This window comes from Bacillus rossius, chromosome 1, assembly GCF_032445375.1.
Source record: "Bacillus rossius redtenbacheri isolate Brsri chromosome 1, Brsri_v3, whole genome shotgun sequence".
Taxonomy (NCBI): domain Eukaryota; kingdom Metazoa; phylum Arthropoda; class Insecta; order Phasmatodea; family Bacillidae; genus Bacillus; species Bacillus rossius.
In genome coordinates, this window is record NC_086330.1 from 302,199,337 (window position 1) to 302,223,052 (window position 23,716).

The 23,716-nt window shown below is 40.4% G+C and overlaps 1 protein-coding gene across 1 annotated transcript in view; it reads right to left on the reverse strand.

Moving 5' to 3' along the window:
* LOC134527831 (uncharacterized) overlaps positions 1 to 23,716 on the reverse strand; it is a 974,295-nt gene that overhangs the window by 898,036 nt on the left and 52,543 nt on the right. The gene's annotated exons all lie outside the window — the stretch shown is intronic.

The following is a 23,716-nucleotide window of genomic DNA, read 5'->3' on the forward strand; positions in this document are numbered from 1 at the left end:
CCAAAACACGATACTTTGCTATCCTAAAGAGAATTCAATGGTTACTCAAAACCATACTTATTAACAACCTGCTTACACGTTGAAACCAAACAGAAAAAAATGTTTATACTTTTAGAAAAGATTTCTTTCTAAACCAGTTGCCAAGATGAAATACGTTTTTGGAAACAATAGCCTACTGAATTTTTCTTGCCGCGCTTACGAAAATTGGCGCCTTATTTTAAATATTCATTGATTTTATATTATTATAATTTTCATACCACGGAAAATATAATAGAATATTTAACAATACAACTTTATTTTGTTTTATAATGCTTATTTATGTGCGCAGTGAATAGTGAAAAGCAATTCAGGAAACGGTTTACAAATAATGTAGGTACTGGGACAACACAGCGCATTAATTCCCGGGCAAGAATCCGAACCCAGTGTGACAGAATATTTTTTTGTAGGATACGCGTTTACAGTGTATCTCATACTCTCTTGTCGGCAGGGCAGCGGGGGTAGGGAGGTCAAGGTCGATACAAGGTCGATACAAGGTCGAACTCGGAGGCCGACGGGTTCTCTCCGGGTGTTGCCGCTTCCTCCACGAGTGCGCTTCGCCCTCAACCGTCCGTGCCTCGTGTCGGCGACACGCTGAACCGCCCTCAACTCAATGAAGAGTTTTCACGCTCTTATTTCAGCCAATAAATTACCTGAGTTCCCCTGACTGACTGGTCTGTCTGACAAGACATACACATTCTACAATACACTTTATCAAAGAAAATTCAAACAAGCATAGCAACCCAACATGCGTGGTTAATTATAAAACGTTTTCCTACTCTACATAACTCCAATAACATTACACAATCAAGACTGCCAGCCTGAAGAAGACAACAGATATATATATTTGATCAAACTTAAAATGCAATGTTTTTTATTGTGAGCCAAAGCACTGCAGTTATTTTACTGTGATTTAAATTTACACACAGTTGTTTGTATCCTCTTACGTTTAATTAATGTCAGTGAGAATCAGATGCGGATTATTAACGGCACTTACGGACTAAAATACATACTAATTTTAAGACATTACGATACCACATAGTATGAAAAATAACTGATACTCTTTTGTACCAAACATTATTATCAATTTCCCTGTTATACCCCTGGTTTTGATTACTTTATGTTTTAGTTCCCTACTCTACAGATATCCCTATATGCGGGACCCTGCGCATTCGTCCATACATACATTCTCTAGTTAACGCTTTTCTCTCATTGGTAGAAAGTACACCATAAGAAAAACAAGTAAAGATTCCGACAAAACGAATGGCCGTGAGAAAAATAAAATAGAACCGAACCGTACCAAAGTGGCAGCGGCGCTAATGTCAGAACCACGAGGAAAGTCGGAAATAATCCACTCGACAAAATCCCCTGCCTGTCAGTGAAGTGTGCTTCAAGGACCCCCTCCCCCTTCCCCTTGTTTAACCCCCTTCCAGGCCCAACCCTCTCCTGACCTGAACGTGGTCTAAATATAAGCGCGTCTCAAAAACCGCGCCCTTTTTTTCCCCCGGAGGAAAGTTTGAGTTTGAGACCAGTTTGAGAAGCGCACATACATATTGTGCACGATGCCAGGATGGGGAGAATTAAAGGAGGAAGGGATGGAAGAATAATTTTTTTTAACCCTTCTACCCCACTCCCGTGCCTCATGAAAAGTCGAGGATAAAAAAAAAAAAAAAAAAGCTGCTGCATAAATCATGCACGCCCAACTTCGAAGTTCGTTATAAACTGTGAGTTACGGAGTGAATTATGGTAATATCGCGCGCATCCCCCATTGCCACGAGCCCGAGGGGTGGGGTGGGGGATAGCCCAGCGCCCTTTACGCACACACACCGCCCACTGCTGGCTGCGGGAGGGCGTCGCGCGCCTGATGGATATCTTCATCTCTGTGGCCGGGAGGAGTGATGTTCGTGGACCTGCTATCCCCCTCCCCCTACCATCCAGACCTCACGTGTACGGTCCGCCTGCAAGAGAAATACACGCAGTTATGTCACATGTTTTTAAAAAGCAACACTTGCTAACCTTCAGCGCCAACACAGTATACAGAGCATTCCAAACTTTTGTTTATAACAATCCATTGTGTTGCAGGGACCAAATTCCTGTCGACATCGACATGTTAAGTACGTCTCTGGATGGTTTATAATTCATAATTTGGTTCAACGTGTACTGGGCGACATTTAAAGAGCGATAACTCAAATTAAAAAAATATATATATATTGAAAGAAAACAACGGGAGGCAGCCCGCCCCCCCCCCCCCCAAAAAAAAGGGGGGAATACGGAAAAGACGGTGAGGCGGGGTAAAACGGGGAAGGGCTTAAATAATAGTTACAGTTCTGCTATCTGGCGGAAACTGTGTCGACTTGAGTATAGATAACAGCCATAGGATCGACTTCGTCTGACTTCATTCCCGCGCCAGATTCTGTGAGATTTTCAAGGTATTTATAATTTTTGTACTGATTTGAAATATTGTTTTACTTTTAAGGCTTTAATACATGTACATTGACAATTGTTCGAACTGCGCGTATATCACTAAATATTATGTCTTATTAGCAACGAAACAGTGTTTGTCGTTTCGATTTTCACTGAACAATTTTCATCCAGGCCTAACCTAACCTTAAAGCATGCTTGGGGAAGCTCCCCGTCTTGTCCCCACTATTATGCAATTCAATCCGTACCTACTTATTTTCGCTAAATAATTGTTTCAAAAATTACTTAAAAATCGAAAACAGGAAAAATCGCTTCGAAGTGTGATACAGCATAACCGAAAGTGCCCGAGTACAAAATATGGAATTTCTGCGATTGATGATTACTGCACCACGCTCTTCACAAACACATACACAAAGACAGGCATTGCAATTTCATTTATAAAGATAACCTTTGGATTATTAAGTGTAATCCGCATGCTTTCTAGGTTCGATGTGTTTTGTTTCAGATGGTTCGTAGGAATCAACGGAAAACCACACGGCAATAATGGTCACTGGAGTCCATGGAAGGAGCTGTGAATACTGTTTTAGAAGCCCAAATGGGTTCTTTGAAGGCTGCTCGGCAATTCAAATTGCCTCAAACTACAATTGAACGACATGTGGCAAATAAACGTACTAATTCTGGGTATACTGTTGCGAAAAAAATAGGACCAATAACTAGTGTATTTACCACGGAACATGAGGCAGAACTTATAGACTATCTAACGCAAATGGAATGACAGTTCTTTTTGGTTTAGCTATTAAAGGACTTTGTGAACTAGCATTTCAGCCTGCTGATAGGAACAACATCAAACATCCTTTAATTCTGCATCCAAATCTGCTGGAATAGATTGGGTTAAATGTTTTCTTACTCGTAACCCCACCTTAGCAATAAGAAAACTGGAGTCTACATCAGTCGCACGAGCGATGAGTTTTAATCAAGTTGCTGTAGGCAAGTTTTTTTCTTTGTGTATTATTGTAGTTTAATTGTCTAAACGAACAAAATTTAATTAAAGGGGTTAAAGTTATCTTCCAAGTTTTGCCCCGCCTTCCCCTATATTATAATAGTTTAATCAAGAATATTTACAAAAAATCATACATAGAATTGAGGGTAAAATAACCTAGCTTTTTTTTTTTACAAATGTTCAATATGTGCGTCTTTAGTTATATGGAACACATCCAACCTGAAATCTAATTCTTACCACACTTTGGTTAACAGGTCCGGAGTAATGGACGTAACAGCTCTTCAATTCTGTGTCTCAACTGTGGCAAATCATTTAGGTAGCGGTGGATCGTAAACACGATATTTTATAAAGCCCCAAAGGAAAAAAAGGCATGGCGTTATGTCAGGTGAACGCGGAGGCCAGCGAAAAAGAGCTTTGTCGTCTCGACCATTACGTCCTATCCAACTGTCAGGGACTTCGCCGTTCAACCACTCTCGTACAGAGAGATTCCAGTGGGGAGGAGCTCCACCCTGTTGCCAAATAAACGTTACAGGTTCATCCTCTACTAATTGGGGAAAGAGCCACTGCTTCGCTCTGCAAGCAAGAAAACGCGCATGTGCTTATGTGACACTGTTTTGAGTTCCTTTTTAATTACGACCTTGAACCAACACACAAAAAAGCTTACTGTTTATACTATTAAATTTTATAACTGGGACATTATTTTATGAACAAACTGCATAATGTTATCGAAAAACCATATGTATTAACATGCCGTAATAAAAATTTAAAAAATATCCTAATGCTAAACCGAGTTCCGCTCGGCGATATGAAGAATGACGATGGCTACTAGTTCAAGATGGCGCTACTCTCGGCAACGATAATCCGGGGTCGAAGCCATCGCTTGTAACTGTCACGAGCCACGGAGCGAGGTGGCGCAGTGGTGGCACACTGGACTGTGTCCTCCCACGGTCCCCAAGTCGCTCCAGTCGCAGCAGGCCCCAGTATCCCGGGTCTGGGTGGCTGTGTGTTGCCGCCTCTAGCACCTTGCTGTGCAGCCCGCCCAGTGAGGCGGGACTAGCGCGGTGCTGCCTCTAAGAGCAAGGGTGTGGACCGGCGCGCAGTCTTATCGTGCACAGGGCAACTCAACTGTGAGATTTAAGCTTTAACCATACCATTACAACGCGAAGAAATTAAGATAAAGGTGTAATGTCAAGTCCCTTGAGCGCATTCAAGAATCTCTACTGCGTGTTTCATGCCGAAATATTACTCTGAAAACACTTTTCAAGCTTCTAAAAATAGAGTTGAAACATACGAAATACGCGAACGGAATTACCTTTCTACCCTCAGAGTATTCTAAAATGTTTTTCGTCAACAGACACCCCTCTGATGTCTTGGGCCGTTTTCAAATAGCGTTGTTTCTTTAAAAACTGCACGCTGTGTGGGAGCGAGGATAGGCGATGGGTCTTAAGCTTTAATAATATGTAGAGAAATACACTGTAGTTTACGAATATATAAACAAACATGGATCATTCTGTCACTGGTAGCCTACTCCTACTGGCCACTTACACGTTCTTAAACAGAATGACCTGACTTTCTCCCGACTTCTCAAGGTTTTTTTTTTAATACTTCACTCACTAAAACACGCCAAAATGTTTTACACAGAAAAAACTAATCTAATTTCTGTATGCTACTCCCTAACACTGCCATAGTTACAACTAGCTTACTGATTCTTCAAATTCGTGACAAAACTGATTGCGCAGGAACAAAAATTTTGGAGATATGCACAGACTTATGTTTATTACATCACACTGCAAGGAATCATCACAGATGGAATTCAGCCTTACGTGCTGTTTAACATAACTCTACTAAAAAATACTCGGCACAACAGCATTGAAGCATGACAAAGACTGAGCCCAAAAAATATAAAAAATCCCTTTCGGCAAAGCCTACAGGCGTAAGTAGATTTCGAAGGATCTATTTTTCCTAGAAATATTTTGGAAACTTTTATAAACTCCTGCAAAATTTTAAAAACTTAATGTAGCCTACATAAAATCCTATATGTTTGCCAATATTCAAAAAATATCGATGTAGCATTTTCTCATATTCCACGCAGCGAAAATATTTTGAATGTTTTTAACTTAATGCATTCAGCATTGAATTTCTTAACGAATTTCATTTTAGGCCTACTAAGGTAGTTAAGCAATTATTTTTGATTTTCAAACACTATTTTTCATCAATTGCACTAATAAGTGGTCGTATTTTTTTTGGACAAAGGTTTAAGGTCACATTAAGATGATTATTAATTCCAACGCATTTGGCAGTAAGAAAGTTTTTTTTAAATTTCAACCCCTGTTTTTACGGTAATAGTTTCATCACGAATTCTTTCAAGATAAAGATTTTAGATATAGTTTAGGAGTTTTACAATAAATTATAATGAAATCTATGGTATATCTATAATGTATAAAAAGTAATAACATTGTGTCTTTCTACCCTATTTCCATCCCTTACAGTAAATGGAATGTACTATCAACAATTGTTTCAGACAAAAGTTTTTGGTAAAATTTATAAGATTTACAAATAATTTGAACGGATTGAATAGTGTACCTACTAAGAAAAATAAGAATTTTTTAAAATTCTATCCCTAATTTTTTCAACCTCTTGCAGCAATGGTTCGTATAATCAAAAATTGTTTCAGACAAAAGTTTTATATAAAAATGATAAGTTTAATAAATAATCCATACGAATTAAATGTTGTGCCTACGAAGGGAAGTATGATATTTTTTGTCCTCCAGCCCTTGTTTTTTCAACCCCTTGCAGTTACGGTTGGTCGTATAAAAAACCTATTCACACAAAAGATTTCTTACGAGTTATAATACATTAAAACGTATGTGATATTTTCCATGTTATGGGAGTTAGAGTGATTTTTCTGTTTTTCGAAAAACCTTCGCAATTTATACCCCTTAGATTGAATTTTGTCCATTAACGACATCGACCGCGATTTACCACGACTAGAACTTATGTTATCAGTTTGAAAGTTAGTTGTAAAAAATTTCGACAGTTATCGTGTCCACAAAATTGTGTGTTTATACACACACACACACCTACACACTTTTGAGTTGACGTTGGTTTTTTGTGTCTATGGACCATGAAACGAAAAACTATATAAAAATATCCAGGGCACAATTATAAATTAGCTATTAGCATTTGTATAACCATTTAATTTTAATGTTCTGATCCAACTCTTATTTCCTTGACTATTCCTCTTTTTTTTTTTTTTACTCAAATTCAAAATTCTTTGACTATTACAGGTTTTCCCTGATGCTGGGCATCCTTGCTGTTTTCCAATACCCACTTGAAGAACCCTTTAGCCTAAATGATTCTTGAAAAGTACATCTTAAAATATGCCAGCTTTCTTGTTCACCTTCCGAATAGTTGCAAACGTCGATGAATGTTTTGTTACGGTTCTCGTGGCGCTCTCTTTAGTGTAAATGTGACAACAGACGATAGCTGAACAAGCCAATTGTAATAAAAGTCCCCAAAAATGCATTTATTGAGACATCAAGCAGTGCTAGCATCTAAATAACTCGGACATCCTTTCACGGGTTGTTTCGATAGCACAGGCGCCGGGGCAGAGATGAACTGTGGCGTGGGGAAAAAAAAGAAGAAAAGGTGATAAAGGGGTTTGGGAGAGCGCGCAGGTATAAATGAGAGGGTGGCAGGTGCATTCCTCACCTAACCCAAAATTTAAGCAAACGGCTCCGAATACATTCCCGAAGATTTCAGCACCTCTTATTTCAACGCTTCACTATTTATTTAACACGTGTTCTTCAGAACCATGATTGTGACTACGCACGAGATCGTAAATTGTTTTCAAGAAAGTGTTCTGCATAATTATTCGCTTAGCCAAATGCATTATATATATATTATTTGAACCCATTATTTTACAAACACCTAGTCTTGACGTTACGTAAACGGGACACAACGCCAGTCCTAAAAGCGAAGCTGTTCAACCACATTACGTCATACCTACAAAATGGCAGCGGCGTTTGTCGGCAGCTCTGAGGCTCTCGTGTTATGTGGGCTATCAGTTCCCTGATAAAGCAGAACTTGTCACGAAAGATATCGTGTAATCTACACGCGAAACATATAAGCCTCGACACATCCGCTCGAAGTGAGGAACTTTATGCCCAGAACTGAAAACTTACAACATATTAAATTCCGAATACCCAACATACAAAGTGGATGGAGAGAGTTGATTCTACACTGTTATAAATCACAGAAAATTTACGGGAATTGTAAACGAAGAATGCTCCTCAAGAAAATGACGCTCGCTGGTACTTCTAGCGCGGCATCGCCTCTTAAGCGCCAGCAAATATCGTAATATGACGATATGGGAAACTCTGGCCAATTAGCATTGGCGAAGCGCGAGACAATTTACTGCATTGCTTTCAAGCTGTTTTACACTCCACGCTGCTAGATGCCAATACTAGAAATAGTTTCACACACTTTTTAAAAACGTAGGCACACTCCACACCGCCAGGTTCGCTGACATCACTTGTCTAGCGTATTTCTTACCGGTTTACCATATTGTATTTATTAAAATATTTGGCGCAAATATGTGGGCTGGCGTGTCTTTACGTCGTAGGACATAGTGCAGTTGTGAGATTTTAGCGGCAACCATACGATTACAGTGCTGAGATATGACGATAAAGGTGTATTGAAAGTTACTTTAGTGCTTTCAGGAATCTATTTGGAGTTTCATAACTAAATAATATTCTAAAGACACCCGTTTTTAGCCATTTTTATTCTCCAAAAAATACAGTTAATAATTAAATGCGGAAACGGTACTACCATTTCGACCTCAGAATATTCTTAAGCAGGCGGCATTCATACATCTTGATCAGTTTAAAAATCGCGTGGGTTCTTCTGAAACTCTGCGCTCTGTGTGCACAAGCAAAATAATGGCGTGACTTACTATAGACGGCTGTATCGCATGGCTGACTGGCGCAAGACAATGCGAGCGTCAGTCTCGGTATGTGTGGAACTGCGAACCTGGTCGGGTTCAATGCGCAGGTATTTCTCAACAGGCGAGACCTTCGCGAGTAAGGCAGGACTCACAATTACCCGTAGCGTCCATCAGTCCGTCAGTCCGTCCGTTCGAGCATCAATTCCGTGACCTGCAGCCAATCAGAAGGCCCGAAACATTACGTCTGTCCGTCCGTCAAAAGCTTTAATTTTCGACGAATGAACAGATTAAAATACAACATGTAAATATTTGCATGGTTTTTACCTTTTAATTCTTATTACCTTAGAATGTTGAGAAGTTTGTTTGATCATTTAGCTGCCTACACCTATATTTTTCTTGTGTTAGTCCATATTGTAAGGGTTTATACTTAAAAACAAAAATCGTCCTAGACTATGGTAACTAGGAAAATATACAAATAAATATCGGAGTGAAAAAGGTTTTATTTTTTTAAATTATAAGTGCATATCTTACATGGTCCTCGCGCTAATCTACCTCCGCAAGAGAAATCTTCCCGAAACTCAAGCCTTCGCGTAAGTTGGCACTATCTGTCCGTCCGTCAGTCCGACTGGACGCTGCCCTCACCCGCCACGCGGGCCTAAATGCGCGCCTCGCTCTAGCAGGCGGTAAACATGCCCCGCGACTATGTGGGAGTATGTGTATGTGTGTGTTTGTGGGTGGTGAGGGGGGACAAGGATAGTATTCATCTAGACTCCCGGAGTGTTTACCAAGCCTCCATCATCGCGGGACAGAGATGTGTTTTGGCATCCAGGGAGCAAGAATAAAACAAACAAATACAATCAAGCGTGCAAAATGTCCATCAAATCCCACGAACAGAATTTTCCCCCGAGTTCTAGAGGTATTTTATAATCTTCACTGAACTGCTGTATTTCCATTTAAAACAGTCAATATAAATTTTTGCGCTATACTTTCTCACGCTGTCATAGTCGCAACCTACATGCGTATTATCCAATGAAGTGACTAAATTGTTTATATAGTAACAGAACTTCTGTAAATAGGCACAAAGTGAAGTTTCTTAAATCACACTCTGAAGCACCAACACATACGGGATTCAAAAAATAAAACTATTTTCAAAATATACTTGGCAAAAGAGCATTTTTACATAACAAAAACTGGACCCAAATAGAATATGCATGACACAGTTAATGGGTTAATACTAAATAAGCTTTTTTTTTTAACATTTTATTGAACTTCCCTAACTAATCCACTCGAAGGATGGTAGACTGCTCATTGGCTGTCGCTTGTATTAAACGTCTCCGTTTCTCACTGATACACAAGGGTTGGGCAACACCGATGGCTGAATGACTACCACCACTAGAGGTCTGTTAGCGCGAGTCGGAATAACCATGGTCTAATCAAACAAGGCGCTGAAACACACAGTATTTTCACGACAGCTTGGTGGTGGAATAATAGGTACAGAGAAATGTTAGCGTCTCTGAAGATGCTGCAGGGCAGACAAACACAATAAAGTTAGGGTCTCTGTAAACATGCTGGGTTACATAGGCTTAACCATATAGTACATACGTAACTCCGCTTACGTCGCCTTCATTAAAGAGGTAGTATCCTAAATTATTTGGCTTCGATAATCTGTATTTTTCTCAAGAATAAACCTAGACATGTTTTATTGTTAATATTATGTTTTATTAATTCAGTGAGTGATTATCTAAACGTTAAATAAGTTAAAGTCAGTTTAGTATTTCAATCCTAGCATGAACTGAAAACACGTAATTATGTTCTTTAGAGTTTTGTATCAACCATCCGTACATAGCCTTTGTCGTGTCACTCTTTAGGTTAGAATCATTAATGAATTTTAAAAAACAAAACCCTGTAAATCTTAGGCCATCAGAAATTTTGAAAAAAAAAATTGTTTGATATATGAGTGAGTGTTTTACGACAAACACCACATACAAACTACAAAAAACTTGATTATGATATGTTCATGTTATAATTGAAATATTAATTGGCCTTTAAGTTTCGGAAAACCATTAAATAAAACACAGTTTATCGAATTATCAAAAAAAATTACGAACAGTTAATAGTAGCTCTAATATTGTAAATTCCATTGAAATAATGGACAAAAACACACAATTATAGAAGGAAAATAGGAAAGTACCGCCTTATCATTGACAGAAGTCACAAATTAGGGTTTCCCCCCTTTTCTTTGATAACCCAGCGCTCTTAGCCGCGAGGCCCTGCCGCCCTGGGGCCCCCACGGGCGTGGATGCGGATCACGCCGCATACGCAACCAGGAAGAGCGTTAGAGCTTTGGCTATGCACAGGGACTGAGGCTACCCATCTCAGTTTATGCACCACCTCTGCCCCCTACTCCACTCAGCTAACCAGCAAGTTGGATGCTCCCTTGCCCTCTGGAGTATCACTTCTGGCGCCTACCCCGGTCTCCCGCCTCACACTGGGACTCCTCAATCACCCAGCGAACCCGCGGTCCGGTGGAGGCCTACCCAACCTCTGCCAGCTGTCCAGGCTGGTTACCGGAGCTGTCCTCGTCGCTCACAACGTCAGTACTTCAATGGGCTAGGGAACCCTGATACCTGCCCCTAAAGCACTCGGGGCACCACTCCCAAGTACGAGTCCTACCTCACCAAGAATCCTGGGCCATAAGAAAACCTCAGCGGGGAACCATTCAAACATGATGGATTCTTCCCGTACTACGACCAACTTTTGGTCTCGTCGGCAGACTGTTCGCTGGTAGTTTGACCGGATCATCACGCTTCTGGGACGAACACCGCCAACCCCAGCTGGAAAATGGCAATCACGGCGTCCGGGCAGGAAGCACCTGGGGGTTGCCTCAGTACCTCCACCGACTACAAGGCTAAAGGGGGAACCTCGCCGTGCAGTTTACAGCCCGTTTTTAGGCCCGGGCACCCGACACCGCAACCACCATACCCAGTCGAACTCCATTACCATGGGGCCTGATCCATTCACTATGGGGCCCTTTGGGACCGATGCACCGAGGCTCGGCCGTCGAACCCCCCAGAAAGGTTTCTATCGCATCTGCTGTTGCCCGCAGATTCAGCCCTTTCACCATTTCTGGTCTCATACATGCAATTGAGGATGCACTGTGGCAGAGTTTGACCCGGCAGCGCCCTCTTTAGTTAGGGAGGTGCTATGACCAGAGGTTGGGGAAACCCCTCCCAACATAGTCACCACGATCCTCCCCCAACAGCGGTGCCAACGTGGAGGCAGAGGGTTGCCACTTGGTGTGGAGAGGCTATATAATCGCATCACACACCCTTTCCGCGGACTTGGTGGTTCATGTCTCGGATACTAGAACCGGCAACAGTTCCGACACCTCAAACGACAATCACCTTCCTAGCGGTGTGTGGAAACCTTAGAGCAGGCAGAGGAGACCTCGGGGTTGCCTGAATCTCCTCACCGACTGCAAGGCTAAAGGGGAAACCTCGCCGTGCAGTTTACAGCCCTTTAGGCCCGGGTGCCTGCTCTCCAGCGCCACTGCCAGAGAGGCCAAGTCCACTCCCGCCAACACAGTCGGACGTGTTGAGCAGGACGGCTGCTCGTGCAGTTTGCGTGCGTGCAGGTGCAGCACATGTGAGCGAAGCCTTGGCCTTGGGCGCCATCAGGTCTAGCTCGGCCCCTGCGTGCCGCCACGACAGATACAGCGAGTCCCGTATACTACGTAGCGTTTCCGAGCCTCAGTACCTCTGCACAACTGTAGCACGTTGACAGCGATATCTCCTCACACAAGCAAGTAATATACATCCTCTTTCTTCACTACAGTGCGTTACGGCACATAGGGGGATAAATTCCCCCTGGAGTTATGAAGAAAAAAATACGCGAAATCGCGGTGAAGGTAGTGTGTTATATTGGGTAATGCAAGGTGAGCTGTTACAATCAGCTGGAATCACAAACTACAAAGGCAGAGAAGCATATAAAAAAAAAGATAATGTTAACTGACCAAGCCCATTGTTTCTGACGTAAGTTTTTTTAAAATATAATTTTTGATCTGAAATCCCCTCCCGGAACAAATCCACGCATCCTCCCCTGATAACTCCTGGCGAGGTGGCATGCACGGGCCCCGGCCTCGCCCCACGCCTCCCGCCCGCCCGGCTTCAGACACCACGCCGCGCCAGCTGGAAACTGCTCCGAGGTCTCCGAGTGCTGTCTGTTGCCGACAAGCATCCAATAACACGCCGAGGGTGAATGTGTGCGTTCCCGTATTTCGTTTACAAACTTTTTTTTGCTTTTTTTTTTTTGGAATAGTGAAAATGGCTGCACACTTCCGGATGTTTGCAAAGTGTTATCCGCCAGCGAAGGAAAGTGTTGATTGAAATACGAAGCTACTCGTCCTAATATCTGTTGGATCAGCTGTAAGGTAGGGTAAGTTTAAGAAGAAGGGATACGAACCGAAATCCATCTTGGTTTCAGCAGTTTTTTCTGGCAAAACAATGTTATCAAGTATTATTTTTAATTAAGCATTAGTATGTAAATTTTGTAGAATACATGACGTTAATCGTGACTGGCTGCTATAAAAAGTTTACCCTGTGAAGTCACTGGCGTTAAGTATTGACTTAATTTTTAGGAATGACAATACATGTAATAATTCTACCAATATACATAATATGATGGTCTTTGAAAATATCTGCCATAACGAAGAGAAATATTAAATAATAAACAATACAAAATCGTTATGGCATAAGAACTATTGAATGAAACTAACATGGCGTCTTTACTTCATATCTCTCTCCTTTAAGTTGATTTGTGCGCTGCTGTTGGCAGGCATGACTTGAGTAGATTGTAAGAGTTCACATTATCTGGGATATACCTTATAATGCACGTGCTCACTGCAATAATAAGTAGACACCCAGAAATTTCGCGGTTTGTTTTGGTCATCACAGGCATGTAGACCGCTTGGTGGGGGGGGGGGGGGGGGGGGGTTCATGGGGTCCAGACCCCTTCCTTCCAGGATTAAAAAAAAAGTTAGAATCGAATAATAAAATCAAAGAAAAATAGCTAATTATAGATTCTTTTATAAGGATTGTTGTAATACTTAGTAGTCTACAATAACGTATTTCCTCCCCATTATAGCTCAACATGCCTCGTGCACAAAAGAGAAGGTGTATTCCAAGCAGCCAGTTTGCACACGTATTACTGTATGCATGTCTTTCATACATTGACATGTATTTTCATGTATTTAATAACATTAGTATATGTGTATTTATGGCTTGTTTTAAAGAAATCATCAAATAATTGACTTAAGAACAAAGTACTAAAAAAATTAAATAAAAACCAAAATTTCAAATGTTAAGTTTTTTCAAGCAAAATCCTTACTTAAATTTCTACTTGTGAAGGTTGGAGGTCTAAAAATTTGCAATTCCCTGAGATTTTATTCAAGTGTGACAGTATTTTTTCTTTTAAAACTCAGTTAAAGAAAAAAATAACAAAAAATTATATAATGGTACCTTGGCTTCTGGGTTGTAGCCGTGTACTTGGCGAATAATTCACCGACGTTTCGGTCGACATTGCAGTCGCCATCATCAGGGAGCAGTTATCTACTATGGTTCTTACAAGTTATTCTGCCTTGATATACTCTCGCCTGAGGCGAAGGTGCTTCCTGATTGGCTGCAGCTATGGGCCAATCAGAGCCTTACTTTCTTCTGGTTGGCTGGGCTGTTTTGCCAATCAGGGGCGATCTGTCTGATGGATGTGGAGCTATGTTTTGAGGATTTCTAAAGAGTGGGGTTCCATATTTTGCTTAATTTGTAGCCATATTCTCTATTAATGTTTGTTGGGTGTTTTAATATTTCTACTGATTCTCGAATGTATCTTTTCTTGTACTATCGGATGTTGGATTTGGTGTGGAATTGGTCGAAATCAATGCTGTGTCTGGTTTCCATGGAGTGTTCTGCTATAGCTAATCTTGGGTTTTCATGTTTGTAGTCACTGATGTGTTCTTTAACCCTTGTGATTATTCGTCTGCCAGTTTGTCCTATATATACCTTGCCACAGGAACGTGGAATCTTGTACACACCGGCTAGGTTTTAGGCAGGATTTTTGTCTTTAACCGATGTCAGAGACCCCTCAATCTTGTTTATGGGTATGAGAACTGTATGAATTTCATGTTTCCTAAGAATTCTTGCCACTTGGTCCGAAATTCATTTGACATAAGGAATGAAGGCTTTATTAGGAAGATGTTCTTTCTTTTTCTGCTGAGGTGGTTTCATGGCTTTCCTGATTTCGGACTTTGAATAACCATTCGCTTGAAGAGCACTTGTAATATGTTTCATTTATTCCCCAATATTGTCTTCTTCACAAATGGCTCGAGTTCTGTTTACCACTTCAGGTGTTGTAACAGCTCGCCTTGCATTACCCAAAATAACACACTACCTTCACCGCGATTTCGAAATTTTTTTCATAACTTCAGGGCGGGGTATACCCCCCTCTCGTCGTGGTTGTTATTGTTGTTATAATGGCCACAGCTAAAGAGAAAAGGGACCTACAAATAACATATTTTGTGTGATTATATATATTTCACACGTGACGTTATTTTTCGAGACGAAATGTTCACCACATTTATTTTCAATCCTGCAGAGAATTAAGAGTAAAACTGTTGCATATGTCGGTGGCATCGGGTCCTACAATAGTCATAAAAGTTGCCAACCTGAAATTTTAGAGGTTTCATTCCGAGATAGGTTGCTGTCGAATACCACTACAACTTGTTGCACAACCTCTGCCCAACACTGCAGCCTCGTGACCATGAAAATAAGTAAACAACGCATCGACAGAGAAGCAAAAGAATTCAAAAAAACCACCTACTAAATTACACAAATAAAACTTATTTTTTATTCCCGATAAACAAATTAATGATAATCACGAACGCTGCATGGTCACATAGGCCTAAGTGTGTTCAATTGCACTTTTAAATAACAGAGTAATAATATTTCTGTTAACTTTTATACACGATTACATTCCACCACTTTGCTATTTACACTTTAATTCGTGGAAATTTTTTATCTCGTGGGTCCACAGGAGTAATTGACCATTTTTAAAAATGCAAATTCAATTATGATCTCAGGGAGAAAAAAAATGATGTACTTAGTTAAATGCAGGAATTCGATTGTGAATTAGGTGGAGAAAAAAGGCTTAAAATCGTAATTGACTACTGTGACCAGCCAATTACAAGGTATTTTATTTACTGTGCTCTCCTGACCCTCGAGAAGTGACACTCCCGGATCACGATACAACTGGCAACAGGTATGGTGATCGTTTTTTGCACAAATATTAATAATGATAGAACTACAAAATACCAATCATGAAACCTTGACCACTTGAAACACAGGATAAAAAAAGCATCTGCAGAACACCTATTCAGAATTATTACTTCGCGGCTTACATATTGCATGAATGTGCGCTAAACTGTTATTAATGTAACGAGATTAATTTTTTTCTTAAATTGGCATAAGTGGTGTCTTACCCTTAATTTAATTGCACCAGACTTGTGCCTATACTTAATTTAAAGTAATAGTTGCAGTATATGTGAAACTTTTTTTTTTTACTTTTATCTGCTATTTAAGTTTGTTTCCCTGCGTATAGACTATTTTATCGTCCACCCTTAAGTTTATTTTGAATAATATATAAATAAGGTGAAGACTAAGAAAAGGAAACTAACTAAAAATAATAAAAATTATAAATACAAATAATTTATGAATGCATGATGGGTAGGGACCGGAAAAATTCGCGGATTTGATGACCTCCGGGATAGACTCCACGATACTGTTTATGCTTGGGCAAACATCACCTGTTAATCGGCTGCTGACTTGTGAGGCGTCTCAGCTGGGCAACTTGTGATTCGACACTTCCATGATTGAGGGTCTCTAATTGGCACACAGTCCTACAAATTAACAGTGAACCAATAGCAAAAGCAGCACAAAGTAATAATTATTTGGATTCTAGCCTATCACGAAATGAATCCGCGAATTGTTTCCTAATGATGGGTGCAACGTATAAAGTGTCAGTTCTATTCCGCGAAAATATATGTGCTAGGTTGGTCTCCACAAAGTTGTGCATAATCAAGTCGCTGTCAAGTTTTCATTGGCTGCCGACGCAATTCACCTCTTTTCCGGGTCATAACATAAGCACTCGCGATATCTTTGAAGGTTTTCCATGGTATTTTAGTTTTTTTGGGGCCGTATTTGATAACCTGCTATCCAGTAACAAGAGTCATTAAAGTGTACGCACATTTGAGATCTAGACAGTTGCCTAATATAACACTAATTTAGCAAGCCCCTGGTGATTGGTCACAACACAGTGTCTTCATTTGACTCTCCTGAATCTTAACACAACGCAGACATCTGCAAGCGAACCGCGGTTGTCCAACAGTACAACTTTATTTTTACTGGCCCAGTGTACATCGGATAAAAAACAGCCCTTGCCGATAACAGCCAAGCAGTTAAGAAACGTAGGAAACATGAACACATGATTATCATCCTATCATAATGTAAAATGAAATTCGATAAATATAACTTTCTCCGGTAGAACAAAATATATAACTCAATAATTACCAATTATTACTACAGTTGATACACAATCAATAAACAATACAGACCCTTGCAATTTTCGTTATTTTTCACAACCACGCATACCTGGAAACAACTGGTACTTTAAATATTTTGCAGGATACACTCTATAGTTCGCAGAAAGTACGAGTGTCAGCAGTGGGTTGCTTGCTGCTCGACATTTTCAGTGGCAGATTTGTTATTGTCGCAGAGATATCCTCGTGGAATTGTGGGGCAATGGACCTGCAGGATGGACTCCACAGTGCAGTGCACACTCGAGGGATGGTGAACTGTTCAGTGCTTGTATTAGACGCCATCTCCGTTCTTCACTGATCCACACGACATTGGTACCACCGACGGCTGAAGTACTACCAACTGACTCGAGTTCTTCTAGAGCGAAATCAGTTAATCGTTGGTTCAAACACACCCATGTGTTCGCAGGGCAGCGTGGTGGTCAAATACACGATGAAACGGTAGTGTGTCTACATAGTCCGGGCCAGAAGTCTGGCGTGCTGCTAGCGCTAGCAAGAAGAGTTTGAGGAGTGATGGGTATGATAGGATAATTATGGGTAAGTAAGGGCACTCTCCCTTCGTGTATTATACCCGTTCAGAAGATGTTCAACCTTAGATAATAACAGCAATGATGTAAGAGAAATAATGAAAATAAGTGAAACTATGTTTATCACAAGTGCGTAACTATTCCAGAAATAGATTTCTCTAATAGAAATTATTAATATAAAAATATGCTACTACTGTAAGAATTCGAATAACTTCGCACGTACAACTTTTCTTAATCTATTACTAGTATCTATTTTATTAAAAAATTCAGCTATAAAGTATACTTCAAACATTAATCACGAATTTGTGCACAAAAAAAAAGCAGTCACCATCTTGCAATAATGAGTTTTAGAGAAAGTACTAGAGTGTTTCCTGGGTAAAAACTACAAGTATGTAGCATTTTTGAAATAAAGTCGGACACCAATCCAGTAAGAGACGTGGGTTTATAAAGCGAAAGTTTACATAGAACCACATTAAGGAATATAACAAAAATGTGACCAAAAAATTGGTGACGTAGCTAAAATAGGAGGGAAGTTCTATGCGACAAAACAACGTGTTTATTCCTGCAGTGGAACTCACTGAAACGCACTGATGGAAAAAGAGATTGTTACGTGTTGACAAGAACAAACTTCATCAAGATGGTAAACGTTTTTTTTTTTCGAACAGATGATGTGAGACCGTCACTCGTATGCCCGAATGGCCGTACATTGCTGCGCCTGCGTCGTTCCGAGCGACTAGTGCTCATAGAACCACGGTTAGATTTAGCTGAATTATTGGATTTGAAGCACATATACATTTGTTTGACGTTGACGATTGGACTACAGCACTCTTGACACGTCCTTGACGACCCTGTGTCAGTTATCAACAAAGATAATTAGTAGGCGCAGGAATTTATCGTGAAAAAAATCTAAACGCCCATTATACTGCAACATGGTATACCTGCACCAGCTGTTTCTTCCTTGTGATTGGCGGCCGTCTGCGAGAAAAGCAGTTGCCTTATTTGACCTGAGCCACACAGTACGCGTTTGCTTCCGCACTGAATTCCTGTGATTGGCGTTGTAACAATCGTCATGTACCTGAGGCAGGGAAACTCACCCAATCGCGAAACACAAGAACGATGCTAATGTTTTAACGTTCAGCTAGCCACGGGGAATCTTTTCGCGGAATGTAGCTACATGTCCCTGAGTACAAGGTAAGTTACCGTATCGCGTGTAATCCGCCAAACTTTGTGCCCTAGTTATCGACCAATGATCACTCTATAAAGCTTTGATTATACATAGGTAAGTCCGGAATGAAATAAATCCGCGCAATAACTACAGAGCTTACTTAGCTCGCAAGACAAGAGCGTACGAAGATATTGGGGGGAGGGAGGGGGGGAGAGAGAGAGAGAGAGAGAGAGAGGATGGAACAACTTTTCTCGCTGTTTGCTTATCCTTTCTATTTGTTGGTGGGAATGATTGGGGTTTCGACGGAAGGGCATACCCGCGTGCGCACTTCGCAAGACTTCTGGTCCGCGCTGCAGTTCTCCGTGCCTCCGAGTCGCGCTGCGTCACCTACATTCCCCTGCCGTGAGTCACGTGCCACGTGTCGCCCGCTCGACGCTCGCCGAGTGATAAAAAGCGACGGCCGTTACGCAAGTCACCCGCCGAGAGCCCGACACTGGGACGCAACTCGACGCCACAGTCTTTTGCTCCATCGTTTCGACACGAGAGTGTTCAAGGTTCTAGTCGCTATCTATATATAACTGTGGCCATAACTGTAAACAAGATCTTGAAAAGGTCCCATGCATGCAAAAGACTTGTAATTTTCGTCCTACCAAGGGAAAACTAAAGCATCAAAACATTTGTTGACACTCAACCGGACCCCGTGGATCCCTCCCCGCCGTCATCCCAACCCCTTCGTCATTCCCCCCCCCCCCTTTCTTGACGGCCCTGGCTACAGTTTTTTAACACACAACTGGTCTCGAATATTTTCGCGAAAAATGCATGCTTATATAAATCACTTTTATAAATTACTAAATAATCTCACTGGCGTTGTTCGTGCCGAATGTCGCGCATGAAACACTGCACTGCAGTTCGCCGCTCCCCCAGCGCGAGTCCGCACGTGTGTCAAGTTGGCGACCACACATTTGAATTTCAAGGTCAAAATTTGTCACGAATTAGTGCTCAATTTGTGCTAATTTGTGCCGTAGAAATCAGAATTTGTGCTGCATTACGTAAAAAGTTATAGCATTTATTAAGGTGGTCGCCAACTTGACGTCAAGTTGGCGACCACCCAAGGAAAATATCATTTTTTTGGAATGAATTTTATGTCACGAATTAGTGCTCAATTTGTGCTGCCAGAAGCCAAAAATTCGAGCTTATCGCAACGTAAACTAAAAAGTTATAGCCCTTGATATGTTTGAAGCGAATTGACAGCTGGCGACCACACATTGGAATTTCAAGGTCAAAATTTGTCACGAATTAGTGCTCAATTTGTGCTAATTTGTGCCGTAGAAATCAGAGTTTGTGCTGCATTACGTAAAAAGTTATAGCATATATTAAGGTGGTCGCCAAATTGACGTCAAGTTGGCGACCACCCAAAGAAAATATCAATTTTTTGGAATGAATTTTATATCACGAATTAGTGCTCAATTTGTGCTAAATTGTGCCGTCGAAATCAGAATTTGTGCTGCATTACGTAAAAAGTTATAGCAAATATTAAGGTGGTCGCAAACTTGACGTCAAGTTGGCGACCACCCAATGAAAATATCAATTTTTTGGAATGAATTTTATGTCACAAATTAGTGCTCAATTTGTGCTAATTTGTGCCGTCGAAATCAGAATTTGTGCTGCATTACGTAAAAAGTTATAGCATATAGTAAGTTGGTCGCCAACTTGACGTCAAGTTGGCGACCACCCAAAGAAAATATTAATTTGTTGGAATTAATTTTATATCACGAATTAGTGCTCAATTTGTGCTGCCAGATGCCAAAATTTTCGAGCTTATCGCAACGTAAACTAAAAAGTTATAGCCCTTGATATGTTTGAAGCGAATTGACAGCTGGCGACCACACATTGGAATTTCAAGGTCAAAATTTGTCACGAATTAGTGCTCCATTTGTGCTAATTTGTGCCGTAGAAATCAGAGTTTGTGCTGCATTACGTAAAACGTTATAGCATATAGTAAGTTGGTCGCCAACTTGACGTCAAGTTGGCGACCACCCAAGGAAAATATCAATTTTTCGGAATGAATTTTATATCACGAATTAGTGCTCAATTTGTGCTGCCAGATGCCAAAATTTCGAGCTTATCGCAACGTAAACTAAAATGTTATAGCCCTTGATATGTTTGAAGCGAATTGACAGCTGGCGACCACACATTGGAATTTCAAGGTCAAAATTTGTCACGAATTAGTGCTCCATTTGTGCTAATTTGTGCCGTAGAAATCAGAGTTTGTGCTGCATTACGTAAAAAGTTATAGCATATAGTAAGTTGGTCGCCAACTTGACGTCAAGTTGGCGACCACCCAAGGAAAATATCAATTTTTCGGAATGAATTTTATATCACGAATTAGTGCTCAATTTGTGCTAATTAGTGCCGTAGAAATCAGAATTTGTGCTGCATTACGTAAAAAGTTATAGCATATATTAAGGTGGTCGCCAACTTGACGTCAAGTTGGCGACCACCCAAGGAAAATATCAATTTTTTGGAATGAATTTTATGTCACGAATTAGTGCTCAATTTGTGCTAATTTGTGCCGTCGAAATCAGAATTTGTGCTGCATTACGTAAAAAGTTATAGCATATAGTAAGTTGGTCGCCAACTTGACGTCAAGTTGGCGACCACCCAAAGAAAATAATAATTTTTTGGAATTAATTTTATATCACGAATTAGTGCTCAATTTGTGCTGCCAGATGCCAAAATTTTCGAGCTTATCGCAACGTAAACTAAAAAGTTATAGCCCTTGATATGTTTGAAGCGAATTGACAGCTGGCGACCACACATTGGAATTTCAAGGTCAAAATTTGTCACGAATTAGTGCTCCATTTGTGCTAATTTGTGCCGTAGAAATCAGAGTTTGTGCTGCATTACGTAAAAAGTTATAGCATATAGTAAGTTGGTCGCCAACTTGACGTCAAGTTGGCGACCACCCAAGGAAAATATCAATTTTTCGGAATAAATTTTATATCACGAATTAGTGCTCAATTTGTGCTGCCAGATGACAAAATTGCGAGCTTATCGCAACGTAAACTAAAAAGTTATAGCCCTTGATATGTTTGAAGCGAATTGACAGCTGGCGACCACACATTGGAATTTCAAGGTCAAAATTTGTCACGAATTAGTGCTCCATTTGTGCTAATTTGTGCCGTATAAATCAGAGTTTGTGCTGCATTACGTAAAAAGTTATAGCATATAGTAAGTTGGTCGCCAACTTGACGTCAAGTTGGCGACCACCCAAGGAAAATATCAATTTTTCGGAATGAATTTTCTATTACGAATTAGTGCTCAATTTGTGCTGCCAGATGCCAAAATTTTGAGCTTATCGCAACGTAAACTAAAATGTTATAGCCCTTGATATGTTTGAAGCGAATTGACAGCTGGCGACCACACATTGGAATTACAAGGTCAAAATTTGTCACGAATTAGTGCTCCATTTGTGCTAATTTGTGCCGTAGAAATCAGAGTTTGTGCTGCATTACGTAAAAAGTTATAGCATATAGTAAGTTGGTCGCCAACTTGACGTCAAGTTGGCGACCACCCAAGGAAAATATCAATTTTTCGGAATGAATTTTATATCACGAATTAGTGCTCAATTTGTGCTGCCTGATGCCAAAATTTCGAGCTTATCGCAACGTAAACTAAAATGTTATAGCCCTTGATATGTTTGAAGCGAATTGACAGCTGGCGACCACACATTGGAATTTCAAGGTCAAAATTTGTCACGAATTAGTGCTCCATTTGTGCTAATTTGTGCCGTAGAAATCAGAGTTTGTGCTGCATTACGTAAAAAGTTATAGCATATAGTAAGTTGGTCGCCAACTTGACGTCAATTTGGCGACCACCCAAGGAAAATATCAATTTTTCGGAATAAATTTTATATCACGAATTAGTGCTCAATTTGTGCTGCCAGATGCCAAAATTTCGAGCTTATCGCAACGTAAACTAAAAAGTTATAGCCCTTGATATGTTTGAAGCGAATTGACAGCTGGCGACCACACATTGGAATTTCAAGGTCAAAATTTGTCACGAATTAGTGCTCCATTTGTGCTAATTTGTGCCGTAGAAATCAGAGTTTGTGCTGCATTACGTAAAAAGTTATAGCATATAGTAAGTTGGTCGCCAACTTGACGTCAAGTTGGCGACCACCCAAGGAAAATATCAATTTTTCGGAATGAATTTTATATCACGAATTAGTGCTCAATTTGTGCTGCCAGATGCCAAAATTTCGAGCTTATCGCAACGTAAACTAAAATGTTATAGCCCTTGATATGTTTGAAGCGAATTGACAGCTGGCGACCACAAATTGGAATTTCAAGGTCAAAATTTGTCACGAATTAGTGCTCCATTTGTGCTAATTTGTGCCGTAGAAATCAGAGTTTGTGCTGCATTACGTAAAAAGTTATAGCATATAGTAAGTTGGTCGCCAACTTGACGTCAAGTTGGCGACCACCCAAGGAAAATATCAATTTTTCGGAATGAATTTTATATCACGAATTAGTGCTCAATTTGTGCTAATTAGTGCCTTAGAAATCAGAATTTGTGCTGCATTACGTAAAAAGTTATAGCATATATTAAGGTGGTCGCCAACTTGACGTCAAGTTGGCGACCACCCAAGGAAAATATCAATTTTTTGGAATGAATTTTATGTCACGAATTAGTGATCAATTTGTGCTAATTTGTGCCGTCGAAATCAGAATTTGTGCTGCATTACGTAAAAAGTTATAGCATATAGTAAGTTGGTCGCCAACTTGACGTCAAGTTGGCGACCACCCAAAGAAAATATTAATTTTTTGGAATTAATTTTATATCACAAATTAGTGCTCAATTTGTGCTGCCAGATGCCAAAATTTTCGAGCTTATCGCAACGTAAACTAAAAAGTTATAGCCCTTGATATGTTTGAAGCGAATTTTCAGCTGGCGACCACACATTGGAATTTCAAGGTCA